Source organism: Bemisia tabaci, chromosome 4, assembly GCF_918797505.1.
Source record: "Bemisia tabaci chromosome 4, PGI_BMITA_v3".
NCBI classification, from domain to species: domain Eukaryota; kingdom Metazoa; phylum Arthropoda; class Insecta; order Hemiptera; family Aleyrodidae; genus Bemisia; species Bemisia tabaci.
This window is the reverse complement of record NC_092796.1, coordinates 38,814,161-38,829,473: the sequence shown is the minus strand read 5'-3', so window position 1 is coordinate 38,829,473 and position 15,313 is coordinate 38,814,161. Positions and strand designations below refer to the sequence as shown.

At 41.3% G+C, this 15,313-nt stretch overlaps 1 protein-coding gene across 1 annotated transcript in view; it reads left to right on the top strand.

Moving 5' to 3' along the window:
• LOC109031550 (zinc finger protein rotund) overlaps positions 1-15,313 on the top strand; it is a 291,268-nt gene that overhangs the window by 40,597 nt on the left and 235,358 nt on the right. The gene's annotated exons all lie outside the window — the stretch shown is intronic.

Genomic DNA, 15,313 nt, shown 5'->3' with positions numbered 1-15,313 from the left:
GCATAGGGAGGGCAACCTGTAATTATGACACCAAGGAGGACGCTGCGATGTTAGGACTCATCAGGAATCAAACTGGCGTGAGAACTGGCAGCCAGTGCGGCGAGGCGTGAATGATCGATTTTCGATATTTCCCCATTTGAAGGCACGGTAAAGAATCGATTATTCAAGTGTTGGTTGTGGACACCCTGTTTATCGATCCTTTTCCACAGGTTTCAATGGTAGATCAATCGATGTATCGTAAAGTACGCCACGCCACTGTAGTGGCGCTCCTGCAGCGGTCTTTGGCCCACTCTGCGCACAAACGCACCAAAGAAAATGGTAAAGCACAATTTTGTTTTTGTAAACTCTCAGTTAAAAGGGACTTTTAGAGTCGCCGGCGGTCTGGAGAACCGGAAAAATCAGGGGAAGTCAGGGAAATTGTGACGACTGAGAAAAATGCAGGAAATTTCCGACACATCTATACTAATTACAAAAACGTATTACTGAATTTCCAACTGTTTGCCCTTTCTGGTCATTTTTAAGGCTCGTCATCTTTTAACCAGCTACAGAATATCTTTTTCCATAATTTGATCTCTAAACCAGGAAATTTCGTCAAAAGTTTAACAAAAGCAGGCATTTTTTTTTTTAAATTTTTTTTTTAAGTGCCAATTTTGTTCGAAGGACAGGAAAAGTCAGGGAATTAGAATATATTGGAGTCAGACAAAAGCAAAAATTGTCCGAGAAAATTCTGACACTTACTTTATTTGAATCAGTGAGAACGAAAACACACCAACTCGGTAACTCAAAAATGCTCAATTTCCATTTAGAACAGTCAATTTTCCTAAAAGTCTTTGAAGTTAACGCATCTGTTCCAACTCTGACCTTTAAAGTGTCCTGAACTACTTGTCTTTTGACACCAAACATCTTTTTCTAGTCTAACTTCCTCACCAACCATGCAATTTTCTGTGCGTCTTGATTATCTGTCATTTCTCGAGTAGGTGTGTTTTCGTTCTCACTGAACCAATTTTCGTCCAATGTAATTTTTTTCGGTTGTCAACTTCAGATCACCATGGCCATGTCGGAGATGTGGCGTACAACTCGCTCGAGGAAACAGAAACATAGTCAGAGAAAATTCAGAGAATTCCGAGATGGAGAAATGACGGCAACCCTGGACTATTAAAATCGGGTGGCCTCTAGTGGGCCGAAATTCGAGTCCACCGAGCGGCGAGTCGAAGCGCCATTTGGCCCTCCGCTCATTCATGGAGCTCACTCATTCATCGGGCCGTGGCGTTCATTGAGCTCCGATTCAACTCATTCATAATTTACGGAGCCTCGTTTGTACGCCCGACCACATTAGAACTTCCGTCATTGGTACGAGGCCCTCGAGCCCCCTGCCCCCGGCACCCGAGATTCACTTACTTTGGGTCTGTTTCGGTGTTTCCTCGGATCTTCTTCAAATGATCCTCAATGATCATATCATCCGGGAAAAGCTCTGCCTCGTTAGATATTGCCCCTCGAGGATCAATGTGCATGCTGCTAGTGGAGCTCGTCTTCCCGTAGTTTCAGGGCCCAAAGGGCCAATTCGTCATTTCCTGCTTGGTCGCCTAGACTACGTGTAGGCATACTCGCCTATCCCGACGGAGAGGGTTCTCTATGGACATAGCTCTAAGTCTATGAAAAACAGTATCAACACTAACAAAATTTCAGTTCCGTAAACCCATCCCTGTTTGGACAAGGCCTTCCATTTATAAAAAGAGCGGAAAAATTATGAAAGAACAAACATAAATGTGGATACAAATTTTAACTTCCACCGCCGCGCCTCGCCGACCACACTGTGTTGGCGCAATGCGTGAGGTATTCATGAAGTCTTGTAGGCGCTATGCGTTTCATGCCGACCGCCGCGCCGCTCCGTTCAAGGTTAAATGTGTTTAGTTTCTCTCATGACTCGACTAATTAAAGGTGTTGTCTCTTGTATCACCGAAAGGTAACAAAATTAGAAATTACTGTACTTTTTCTCTGAAACTTTTTCTCTTTTACTTTGAAATGAGAGACTTCGTCGCCTTTTCTCGTTTGTAATTTATTTTCTGAATCCGATTGTTTTCTTCATTTTTTGATACCTACATTCAAAAAGATTGCAAAATTTGCCGCCACCTAAATGTTTCTGCCATGGGCCGCGGCCCATGTGGACACCCCTTAATCCAGCCCTGACTGTCATCACTTGCCATATTTGTTAGCAACCTGACCCACGCAAAATATCTTTAACATGGGAAATGCATATGTAGCCTTTCCCCTTCATTCCTCGTATTTTAGCGTTTTTGCAACACCACCCTTTAAATCACGTATGTCATCTGAAAAAATGCACTCCCCTATATAGTCGGTCACCACCATTTCTCCATTCTGTTCCCTCTCTATAAATCATGGAAAACCTTTGGTGCGGACTGTTTCTACCAATGTTCTTATACTTTAGATTAGAGATATTTTTAAACGAAAATGATAAAAAAAACATCTTCTCTCTCTTCCGGATTGGAAAAAGTGATCTGCAATTTCCTAACTTTTTTCTCTTAATTTGTTTCAGGTATGTGATAGCAAGGTTTCCTGGTTTGTCTGAGCTGTTTGTCTCTTGGATATGATATCTGGGTAAATATCTCGCGTGCCATTTTTTCATTTAGTATCAAGCAGTTTTGAGACATACCGAACTCGTTTAGATTAAAGATAATTTTTGAATTTAATCGGCTTATTCAGAAACCTGCGATCTCTTTTCTCACGGAGGTCACATCTTCTGCGAGCCGATTGTTGAAATTAATATACAAAGCTATAGACAAAAAAGACAAAAAGGATATGGAGGGATCCTATTTGGTGTAAGGGGGTGATTTCATTGGACAAAGGAGATAGGTAATAGACTACAACTAACGGCAACCCACGAGAGACCCTATAGTTAGTCCACCATTTTCTCCCTCAATCTATGAGAACCACCTAGAGTACCTTTATAGACAGAGTATGGCCATTCGTATCTTTTTACTACGTAAAACTGTGCCGCTTTTTGATTGGTCAACGAGTTTTTAGGCTTTATGATGCTCTTACGGCCATATTTCAATTATACAGCAGTAACAATTTAAACCAGCATATTTACGAATAACACATGAAAAACACGTGAAAACACTTTTAAATCGCCTTTCGCATTTATCTTAGGAGGATGTAAGATGTGCATAACTTCAAACTTGCTTGCTGATAACAGCCTGTTTGTTTATTTACGGCCGTAAGAACATCGTGTCAGCCTATTTTCTCGCGACCAATGAAAAACCGGCACAGAAATGGCCATTCTCTGTCTATGAAGGTACTTTAAAACCACCCATTTCACCCAATATGATCTCTCCGTACTACCTATGTCTTTTCTGTTTATCGCTTCGTCTATCAATTTCAACAGTCAAAAATTCAAAATTTGCACGAAATCTGTAAATCGCTATCTCCTCTGAATGAAACTTTCCAGGATTACTACATGAAAATTTGAAGTTCGTCATAAATGGAGACAACTTTAATGCAAGCGAAGATGATTCCGATAATCCTGACCTGCGTTGAACCCGGGTTCACGAAACCTCCGCGGTAAGTGAAGGCGACCAAAATTAAGGGTCGAGGATGAGACAGCGACACAAGTTGGAAAGTTTGCGGGGAGCTCATTAATGGGCAGTTTGATTCATTTGTCAAGGAGCACTCCTCCACGTCAGGAGCAGGGCTGCCCCGCCCCCACCACACCCCTCCCCTCCCCCTGCTCTTGCGCCCCATCACCCGCAGGGAAAAGACTTCTCGTCGTAATCGACACGACGCAACGTCGTGAGAGAAGCTGGACTGGGCCAACATACGCCACTGTGCTATGGAAGAAAGACGTATGATCCTTCAAGTGTTGCCAATATAACTCGGATAAAAGATAAATTTTCAGGAAAATTTGTGAACATTTTTCCTTTAATCCGCTCAAAAAGCACAACTGCGAGTTACGGTTTTGAGTGCGGGTTGCATACTCAGTTCCTAAGAAATATTTTTCATGTTATTTACGAGATATTCCATCAAAATTACAAAGCTCCTATTTTTTCTTCCAGCAAACACCGTTAGACCACTTTGGTATAGCAAAATTTCTCTAAATCAGCTGTTTATTTTTTGGGGAACCGAGAATAATTTCCCTTCACATTTTCGAATACCGTAGATCTGATTACGATTGAAATTCTCTGAAAATTAGAGAGAAACCCGTATTTAAAAAGTTTAACTTCCACCGCCGCGCCGACCGCACTGTGTTGGCGCAATGCGTGAAGTATTCATGCAATCTTGTAAGCGCTATGCGTGTCACGCCAACCGCTGCTGACCACACTGTTTGGCGCAATGCGTGAAGTATTCATGCAGTCTTGTAGGCGCTATGGGTTTCAAGCCGACAACTGCTGCTGATCGCAGTGTGTTTGACGCAATGCGTAAAGTTTTCATGCAGTCTTGTAGGCACTATGCGTTTCATGCCGACCGTCGTCGCCCCGCTCCATTCCAGGTCAAATTGCGTGTTTGGTTTCTCTCTTAACTCGACTATTTAATGGTGTTGTCTCTTGTATCACCGAATGACGACGAAATTAGAAATCACTATACTTTCACTCTCAGGAAATGAGAGATTTTGTTGCTTTTTCTTGTTTGTAATTTATTTTCTGAATCCGATTTTTTTCTCTCTTTTTTTGATACGTAAGTACATTCAAAAAGATTGCTAAATTTGCCGCCTCCTACATTTTGCCGCCATGGGCCGCGGCCCATGTGGCCACCCCTTAATCCGGCCCTGGTCTTGTAACAATCTACTCATCTTATGACTTACCTATTACTCTATATAAAAAATGCGTGACTTCAATTGTAGTTATGAATCTTCCATTACTTGAATTAAGTGTGTTAAAAACATAAGCGGGCACTATCCTCCACTATCAAAATGGCTCCAGTCCACCGTGGCTCTTTTTCGGGGGAAAACCACCGATACACCCTCCCCCCCCCCCCCCCCGGATGAAAGACGAAGAACAAAGCCGCGGGACCGCGGCAAGGGTTGACAGTGGCCGGCGGACTGGCAAGCATCAGCACCGAGACTGGTTTCCTCTGCTTCATCTCTGCAGCGTCTAGCCAGCCACCAAGAGTCATTACGAAAGCAGCAAAAATGGCAATTAAAACCGGGAGCTGAGCAGCCGGCCGGCCGGCGGGAGCAACCCCCCTACCCTCCCCTCCCCCGGGCCGCGAGAGAGCGACGGAATTGAAAAATACAAATTATACGTGAACTGGGAGATAAATGGGGATGTATAGGATGTAGGAGTTGATTGAGAAGATGATGAGCGGCGAGTCGCGGGGGGGGGGGGGGGGGGGGTCGAGTATTTGGAGAAGAATTAATACGTTTAAGAATGCGATCGGAAGGCCTGCCGCGCGGGCGGCGGGCGGCGCCGTCAAAAGGGCTCTGCTGCCGCGGCGGCGGCGGTGGCGACAGGAGGGAATCCACCGCCACCGATGTCGGCGAGCGGTGACTGGTGACCGGTGAGCGGTGGACGCGTAGTCGGCTCCCGCGACGATCCCGATGGCATGGTATGGTACGGCGGTAGCGGCTTCCGATTTGGGCATCGTCTCGCGACCGAGTCTCGGGGCTCGGGCTCCCCCCGCGTTGGGAGATCGACCCCGTAAATCCACCCGTTTTCCCCCGGATAACCTGAAACAAGGAATTTTCTTGCTTCATTTTTTGGACCGCTTTTTAAACAGTTCTAAAGCCCGTATCAGACGATCAAAGTGGAGCTCTCAAACACTGAAAAAAAAGTGAAAGTGGGATTGACCATAATGGTATAGTAAAAAAAAATATGGTGATAAAAAGCCAAATAATGGTCGATTTAAGCATCTAGATGAAAGTGAGAATCATACTCGATATAAAAATTACCATACCCGGATTGTAAATATCAGTTAGGTGTGTCTGACCATCGTTTAGGTATTTCTCACCGTCAGCTGGGTATTTTTTACCATACGATGAGTTAAAAGTATGAAATAACATGGTGACACTTGCGTTTGATATATGTAGGCATCTGTATGCGACTAGTCATGGTGTTGGTAGGTTAAATTTACCATACTGGTATAGTCAGCGTGGTGAGAGCTCCCGCTTGACTGCGCTGCGGTCTGCGGCCTCTGCGGTCCGCCATTTTTCGTTTGTCTGTTTGTCAGTTATAAGTTCATCACGTTGAGGGTCGGAGTCCGTGGCTGTGTTTTATTGATCCATATTAATCCATGTGAATTCACGCGTAATTTGCCAAAATTTGTGTTCGAATTGTCTCTAAAGCTACCGTCTTCTCTTCGAATCTATCTATATTTATCTGCCACATACATTTTCTGAGATTTCTTCGTTATTCGTATCGACCAATTTCTGGAGGTTAGGAGTTGCTGCAATGAATCTGGCTTGCAAAATGAAGGAATCCTGAAAACTTGAAAACCTTCGCAAAGTTGTTTTGCAATCCAGTGAATATCGGTTCTGTGTAAAGTCATTTCGAAAACATAAAGGTGCGGAAGTAATTTGAAAATAATCGACTAGAAGTGATTTTTGAATACTTCGTTCTTAGGTGTATCTATTCCTGTTAAAATTTTCGAAGCTCAAAATACTCAGATGAAGAGTCAAATGTGCGTGGGATTGATGTTTAACTGTAACTTTGAGCAAAATTTGGCAGTTTCTGCCCCACCGTGAACTGTGCGATTGGATTTTCATGTAGTGTCTTTTTGTGGGTATATTTTGAACTATCTATTTATTATATGAAATTAAATTTTCTGTGGATCTGATTTATTCTGTAAATGATCCCTTAACGGGAATAACAAGTATGGTTTTGGTATCATTTACTTGAAATCAGTGAAGCAATTATCTGCTATATCTCGTTGAAACTGTCTTAAACTGCCATTTATTGTGTATGTAACGGAATTTCTAAGTAAGATGTAAGTATTATATCCACGACTTTCATCAAAAGCATTTAATAATATAAGAGGAGTGCGGATTTTAGAATCTGTAAGGTTAGTCGCAGCATCTGGATGCTTGAAATTACCATACTAGTCAGTCGGGAACGCCACACTAGCACTGTGTCGCATAGTGTCAGCCGTATCGTGTTATTTACCATACCGGTATATTGGTAACTATTCTACAGCTTCACTGTGTAAAAAATCAAGTAGACAGTATGGTAAATAACACCCAAACTCTGGTAAATCCCACCGATTATTTTTTTCAGTGAAGTGGCGTCACGTGGGGTCACGTGACCCTCAAAGATTCTCGGCCAGAGAATCCAATAGGGCAATAGAGGGTCACGTGACCCCACGTGACGCCATTTTAAGAGCTCTATTTTGATCGTATGGTGCGGGCTTAAGGGGCAGAGACTTTGTATATCAGAGACCCCACACTGGAAAAGGAAACACATTTGATCTAGAGTCCGGACTCTTGAAAACATTGACGAGAAAAAATACTCTTGATTCAATCAGATTTAAGCTTTAATCAAAAGGAAATCCGCTCAAATTAAGAGGCTTGGTTCTTGATTTAGGCAAAAAGCCGATTGAATCAAGAGTATTTCTTCTTGTCGATGTTTTTAAGAGTCTGGACTCTAGATCCAATGTGTTTTTTTTCCAGTCCATGGAGATATCAAGGTAATTTTGAAAGTTGATGCAGTGACGAGGCGGAGTGTTGGATGATATGCGGACATTTCCAATTGCCCCAATAAATTAGTTTACTAACCCAAACGTTGCGGCACTACCCCTACGTAAGTTGCGGCACTCCCACAATTAACTGGAAATGCCCATAAAATCCAACAAATTGGGGTAGTACCACAATTATATAGGGGATAACCGCCAACACTTTTTTTTTCGTTGCGAAATTACTCATTATATCTGCCGTAAAAATGTGCTCTTATGAGTGAGGATCGAGCCCAGGACTCCTTGAATGTTGGGATTTTGAGAGTAACTACACGACGATCTGATGCACTGGACGAGGCAATTGATTCTGAGCTATACCAGACAACCAAGCTCAAGCCGGTAGTTGATCGCTGTCAACTGCCATGCTCGGTAAAAATCGCGCGTGCACATCAAGTATTGGTTGGAGTAACGTGGTTCTTGCCCAGCAGTGGGGTTCAGTGTTGGATCTTTATCGAATGAACTTGATCGATAAATCCCTATCTTAGCAATGCTATTTATCGATCGAGGTCATTCGATAATGATTCAATCGTCCAAGCGTTGGGCAGTTAACTCGACTGCCATTGGATCGTGCTTCGAGCTCTTTGCGATTACCATTTGACCATGGTGGTTTACGGGTTTTTAATTGTAATTACTACGCGCTGCCTTTTTTTATTCGTATCACTTCGTCTTGTTTCTGATGCCTGATCTGGATGTCTCTTCATCGCTCCTTCTTTCTTCCCTTTCGTTACGTTTACCTTCTAGGGCTCAATGACGTGTGAGTTCCTCAAATGTTCATAAACAGTTGATTTTCTTCTTTTATTCTCTTTTCTGTTCTGTTCTGTTCTTTTCTTTTCTCTTCCTTTAAAGCACATCCAACCCCACCATCTCCTAACTGTCGTGTCCGTGGTTTGTTCATTTAAGAAAGACACAAAGAGACCCTTCATTGGCCTCTCGGCAACAAGGCCGTGGTTTTGAGAACTCATAAACCGAATTTCGGTTCCTATTTCGTCGTTCCCCGCACGAAGGAACGTAACTCAATTTCAAGGCTGCAAAATTGACTCAAACATTTCAATTTTTTACGAGAACGTACCTTTGCAATTTTTTTTCCAAAATTTGTCTGGTTTTTACATGAGGTCGTGAGGAGAAGCAACGCAATTATCAGTTAAAATTTCCAAGTCTCTCCAGGTAAAAATGCAATATGCGAGGAACAATCACCCAACATTGAAATGGAAGTATATTTCTATCAAACAGAACTACGTGCAGGCGAGAAATATGGGCGGGTGTGCTCTAGAAAGCTGCATAAGAAACAATGTAAAGGTGGGCGTGATTCCTTTTTGAAGAAATGAAAAAGCGGGATTTTAAATTCAGCAAACAGAACTATGTGCCAACTCAATGCGGGATATATGAGCCGCGGGCACGGCATGAGAGCGTCGTAGACGGGGCTCATGAGTTAGACTGCAGTTTGCAATTTGGGACTATAGATTCTGGCTCATTTGAAAAAAATACTTATGTGCATAGGGAAACCAATGGCACATACGTTGTTTTTAAACCGGGCCAGAATATATAGTTCCAAATTGCAAAATGTAGTCCAGATAATGACCACTACGAAGAGCTGCAGCCGCGACGATGGCATCCATCTCCGTTGACGTCACTGGCGCTTTATTATTCTCATTCACTCTTACGGCCAGAGAACTGACGAGCACACCCAATATTTATCACCTGCACATAAATCTATTTGATAGAAATACGTCTAAATGTAGTTACGTTTCTTCGTCCGGGAGACGGCAACTTGACGAAACGGGCTTCTTTGAAAATTTGCCTCAACGAGCTTAGGTCCTTCTCCGTGGGACGGCCAGAGTTTCTTTCTGGTTGTTGACTTTAAGCGAGGAGGCACCCAAGGGGCCATCGGCGGTGCTGCATCGGTGCAGAGTTGCGGTCGACCAACGCAGCGGCGCGGCGCAGCCGCAGCTCAACGCGGGAGTCATGAGAGGTGTTTGTTTTACCCCGGGGCCCGGGTCTCTGTTTTGTTTTTGATTTTTTTCACTCCCTCGGCCTCCTTCATTTCACACCAGGTTGAATACATTCGTCGCGCACGGATGCGACGCGCACCCAACGCGGCCGCGGCCCACGTCGCACCGTTCGATATATCGAACTTCGAGCACCCGCCTTGCTATGCATAGGGTCCGGGTCATATCGAAGTGGGCCCGCGTCGAGGTATCGAACTTCGAGGATTCGCCTCGCGATATGGATGGAGGATGGAGTTCTTCCTTATTATATCGACGCCCGAGGTATCGAATTTCGAGGATTTTCCATGCGATAAATAGGATGGAGTTCTTCCTCGATATATCGTCGCTCGAGATATCGAATTTCGAGAATTTTCCATGCCATAGATAGGATGGAGTTCTTCCTTGATATATCGACGCCCGAGGTATCGAATTTCGAGGATTTCCCATGCCATAGATAGGATGAAGATCTACCTTGATATATTGTCGTCCAAGATATCGTATTTCGAGGTGCTGGTCGATAGATAGGGAGCATATTTGAGAGGAGTCGAAACGGCCCATGGATTGGTCCAATGCAGCACCTCGTGGGGCCATCATCGGTCCATAGTCTGCCAGGAACCGTCTCGGGAAATCGTTCCTGAAATCAATTATCCGTCAACCACTCTTTTAATCACCTCTCCTACGCCCTGTTGCAACGTAAAGGACCTCCTGTCGCTCGAAATTTTTTCCGAGTAACCCAAATCTCTCGTGATTGCAGAACTGGGTACTCGTGAAATATTTTAAGTGTCGAGTTGCGAAGCCGGTTTATTCTATCAGGCTTGATATCTAGTAAATCAAAAAAGACGGTGGTAATATTTTTAAACATAATTCTGATGGAAATGCGATCGATGGATCGAGCATGGTCCTAAATATATGCTGAAAAAGCAAGACTCTAAGTTTTTAAGTAGGTCTAAGAAACGGAAAACAAGATGCAGAATCCATTGGAGGAAGCCGCGGGAACCGACAAAGAAAATGTCTGTTACACGCGTTTGTACGGGCTCAGCAAGTACCTAACTATAGGACTTTTTGCAAGTTCGGAACTACAATTTCTGGCTTATCTGGGAAAAACACTTATGTGCACAAGGAAACTAATTGCACATAAGTTGTATCTAAATTGAGTCAGAAATTGCATTCTAGGTGGCGGTAGCCACCCCGGCCCAATCCTAAAAAACTCCCTCTAAAAAATGACGACCCCAAAAAAAAAAAAAAAAAAAAAAAAAAAAAAAAAAGACGGGTGGCTGCTGCCTAACTAGTTTTACACGAAACAACGCGACCGGGCTTTTCTGCACGGTTTGCGGTCCATTAAGCTCTCCTACTAATTAAGTCGGAGAGTAAACCCCAAAAACCCTATAATATTTGGGTAGAGTATGCTCAGCTCTACTCGTAATGCCCACCCTTTTTAAGTTTAGTTAAATATTAAAAAAGTTATTAAGCTTTAACGACAAATTTTGGACCCCAAAACTTGACGATCGTTTTTGACGACATGGACCCCAACAAAAGCTGACCCTGATGGAATTGTTGAGCAGATTCGGGGCAGATTCGAGGCCCGCGAAACGCCCGGCCGCGGAAGGCGGGCGTGTTATTTAGACAAACCTACAGCTATAACCGTAGAAAAAAACCCTATACAACTGTAGATATTTTGAAACTTCTATTCATAAAGCTCATACATATTTTTGGAATTTTGACACAAATGAGACATAAGGGAGAAATAACGGTAAATAGTTCATTTTCTAGTATTCTCAATAGGCGACCTGGGGGCACGGCTGTGGAAGTAATGGTAGCATAAAACCCATTAAACTAGGTAAAATTTAAATCTGTAGACGCTGGAGATGGAACTTTTGGTACTTTTGCAGACTTACATAGACGTCGAAAGGAGAAATAATCGAAAGAAGGAGCGGGTCCTTCAATTCTTCAAGCACATTTGAATTTGAAAATAACTTGTAGAACCGCGCGATGGATGGTGAGCGCCGACTCCAGAGGTTAAATTTCAGGTTATGCTACTGTTATCATGGCTTTAAATATTTAATTAATACGAAGAAGATAGATTAATTGAAATAATAAGATGAAGATAGATTAATTGATGCGTGTTTCCATTTTATCGTAGCCGAAGATAACTGGATCCATTTCTATATAATCCTTTTATGATTCCCGCACCCTTGATAAATTTAGTTGCCACAGTAAGTACTCGGATCAACCTGCCATTTCTTCCCAGCGGCCCTGATCTAGTGATCTTTTCAAGTAATTGTTCATGAATGATTGATGATATCCCACTATAGTGAGTCCGAGATACTATTTCTCGTTATAATAAGATTCAGCAACTTTTCACCAGAAAATCATCCTTTCCCTCAATACGATGATGTGTGTCTGGGATCTCAATCGGTGGGAATGAATCTGCGTTTCCACTTTCTACTAAAATTTTGCTAGCAGCCAGGCAGCCTACCTCCTCCGGAGTTGATGTGTGTTTTCTCAGTGTATCATGTTATATCGGTGCATAAAGCCTCAATGTTTTCATAGACTTGTAATGCTCTATATTGGAAACGCGGTTTACGCATTCACTCGTCAGCTGTGGTTGTGTGTCTACTTAAAGAAGCTACGCTTCACTCCGTTATTACCCTTTGTTTTTCTGGTATAATGAAACCAACTGAATGCCACAAAATCGAAGATACTTGACTTCAAGCATTACCGTTAATTCGATTATTAGCAAGTCTCTTCGATTCTGTGTCAGAAGTTGATTGAATCGTCTAATTTGCCTGTGTTTGGATAAAATTCTTCAAATCAAACTCTTCCGCATTCACCTCTGTTGAAGGTATGTATGTTTACTATTCCATTAGTTTGATCAAATTAAAAGCAAGATGTTAACTAATGCGAGAGTTTTTTTTAAACTTGGGTACGTATATGACACAGGATAATCAAAGAAAGAAACAACAGGACAGATTGCCTAAGAATAAGTATGTCCAAACCAAGAGTGCTGAGATAGGCAAGGGAGGACACGCCCCCTGATCAAATAGGTAAGTGAGGATGCGCCCCCTGATCAGAACCAGCAGGTTGTAAAAGGAGGAATAAGATCCTATGTAGTCGAGGCAGAGAATGCGCTGGCGGTGTTCAAGATTCTGAAAAACTTCACTATTATACAAGTGGCAGTGGCTTGCAAGTTGTTCAAAATTTTGAGTACCTGCATGCATTTATAGCATGTGATAGAAAACAAATCCTCACTTAAGAGTCACATTTCGACGGTGTAAGTTGACAATCACATAACTCTATTTGCAACGTCGCAGACCTCCTGTCATACTTTATTTTTTAAATGGGAAACTACTCAACGGCAACTCTTCAAAACTGCCGTGATTTTTCTTCTCAGTTCGAAGAAAATTCTGCAAAAACTTCAAGGAATGATGTCAATTTTTTCTCCTTTAAAAAAATAACATAGAGGCGGAGATTTTCAGACACCGCAAACGAGTTATGTGATTGCCGACTTACACCGCCGATTTGCTGTTTTAAGTTTATTTATATCATTGAAGGTGGAGAAGGTATTTATATCATTGAAGGTGGAGAAGGACAAGAACCAAGCTGGCAGATTTGTGCCGATCTTCAAAGAGCATTAACTGATTTTATGGCAACCACTCAGAATGACATGAATTGATAGAAGATGCAGAACCATAATGATGAAAAGTACCAAACGGTCTCATTATAGTTAATGAGCTAAGTTACAATTCGATTCATCATGGAGACGATGATGAGAGTGATCATGAAGACTTCTAATTGAAAATCACCCTGAAAAGTACCAGTTTCATAAGGTGAAGAATATAGGATTACCTAAAACATTTAAAACATAAGGTTCTTCGCTTAATTTGCAGCAATCGTATTCACTGAAACATAATGAGGGTTGTCAATCCATGCAGTGCAATGATTTAACAAATTCACATGGCAGGACTTTTATGCTGGTAAATCACTACTAAATGCAAATAATTTTTTTTAGTTCTCTGAAGTGATGGGAGAAAAATCACTTAAATTTTCATTTCCAGAGCCATCAGTATTTTTTCCAGGAAAATATTTTGTCAGAAATTTTTACACATTTTCCCTGAACTAACGAGAAGAAAGAGGAAGATAATAAATGAATTTTTTTTAAAAAAATGAACACAGAAACTTTATTCATAGGGAATTGCAAAAATTAATAATCGACAAGAATGTAATTTGAAATACATTGGAAACAGAAGGAAAATTAAAGTCAAGAAATAAAATCACAGTGCCTAAGGAACAAATGGCAAATGATTTCCTGACTATTCTGAGCACAATAACTTTATTCATAGGGAATTTCAAACATTAGTAATGAACTAGAATGTAACTTAAGACACTTTGGAAATGGTAGGAAAATTAAAGTCAAGAAATAAAATCACAGTGCCTGAGGAACAAATGGCAAATAATTTCCTAACTATTCTAGTTCAGTTATATACTATAGTTACTTCAACAGTCTTTTGAAGAGATAAAAAAATCTGAAGAATAAAACAAAAATGGAAGGAAAATTAAAGTCAAGAAATAAAATCACAGTGCCTGAGGAACAAATGGCAAATGATTTCCTAACTATTCTAGCACAGTTATACTATAGTTACTTCAACAGTCTTTTGAAGAGATCAAAAAATCTGAAGAATAAAACAAACAAATTAAAGCAAGAAAATAAAAGAGAAACTTATAAATTATGAAGAAATTTTGAAGACATAGGACCATCAGTCAGGAACAAAAGATAAAATCCACAAATGAAAAAAGAATATTAATAATTATTATATTAATATTAAGAATTATAATACTTTGGAGTCCAATACACGATGAGAGAAAATGATCCACAAATAAAAAAAGAATATTAATAATTATTATATTAATATTAAGAATTATAATAATTTGGAGTCCAATACATGATGAGAGAAAATGACACATCACTTGACCTGAAACACACAAAAACATTTCACATTATTGACCCAAAAAATGATGAATTTTAAAGAGACAGTAAAAATTCTACATGTGCCATAATTTAATTGGTTCTTAAAGGAAGACAACCAACATCATGCACCATCAATCCCAAAACTATCCACATCTTGGTACAGTTCTTTGATGGACTCTGGTCCTCATTCGGTACTAGAAAAGCGAAATTTAGTTATGAAGCCACAGGAAAATAATTCTCAGTCAAGTACAAACCTATTCAGAAACATGTTGAAAAATAGAAGTTGCCAATGCCTTCATTCCCCATTCAGTTAAGTGAACCCCATCTTTGCTCACATTCTGAGGAGCCTCAATGACTTGGAGTCCTTTGCTTCTACCTATTGAAGCAATCCAGATATTGGCTTGTTGGATTTCCTCGGATAAAAAGGGTTTCTTGAGGATAGGAGGCATTTTCACAAGAATTATTTTCTTGAAGGACAATGACACAGCATATGTTGTGAGGTCATAATAATGAGTGTAGTCGAATCGGCCACTCTTCAGGAAATCATTCGTTCCCAGAAGAATGACCAGATTCGACAACTTAAAAAATGCCTTCTGTCTGTTAGTACAGTGATGCGAGAAAGTTTGAAGCCCTTTCACAACAGTGCTTCCAGAGATTGCTTGATCAATCACTGGTTTATCAGCAA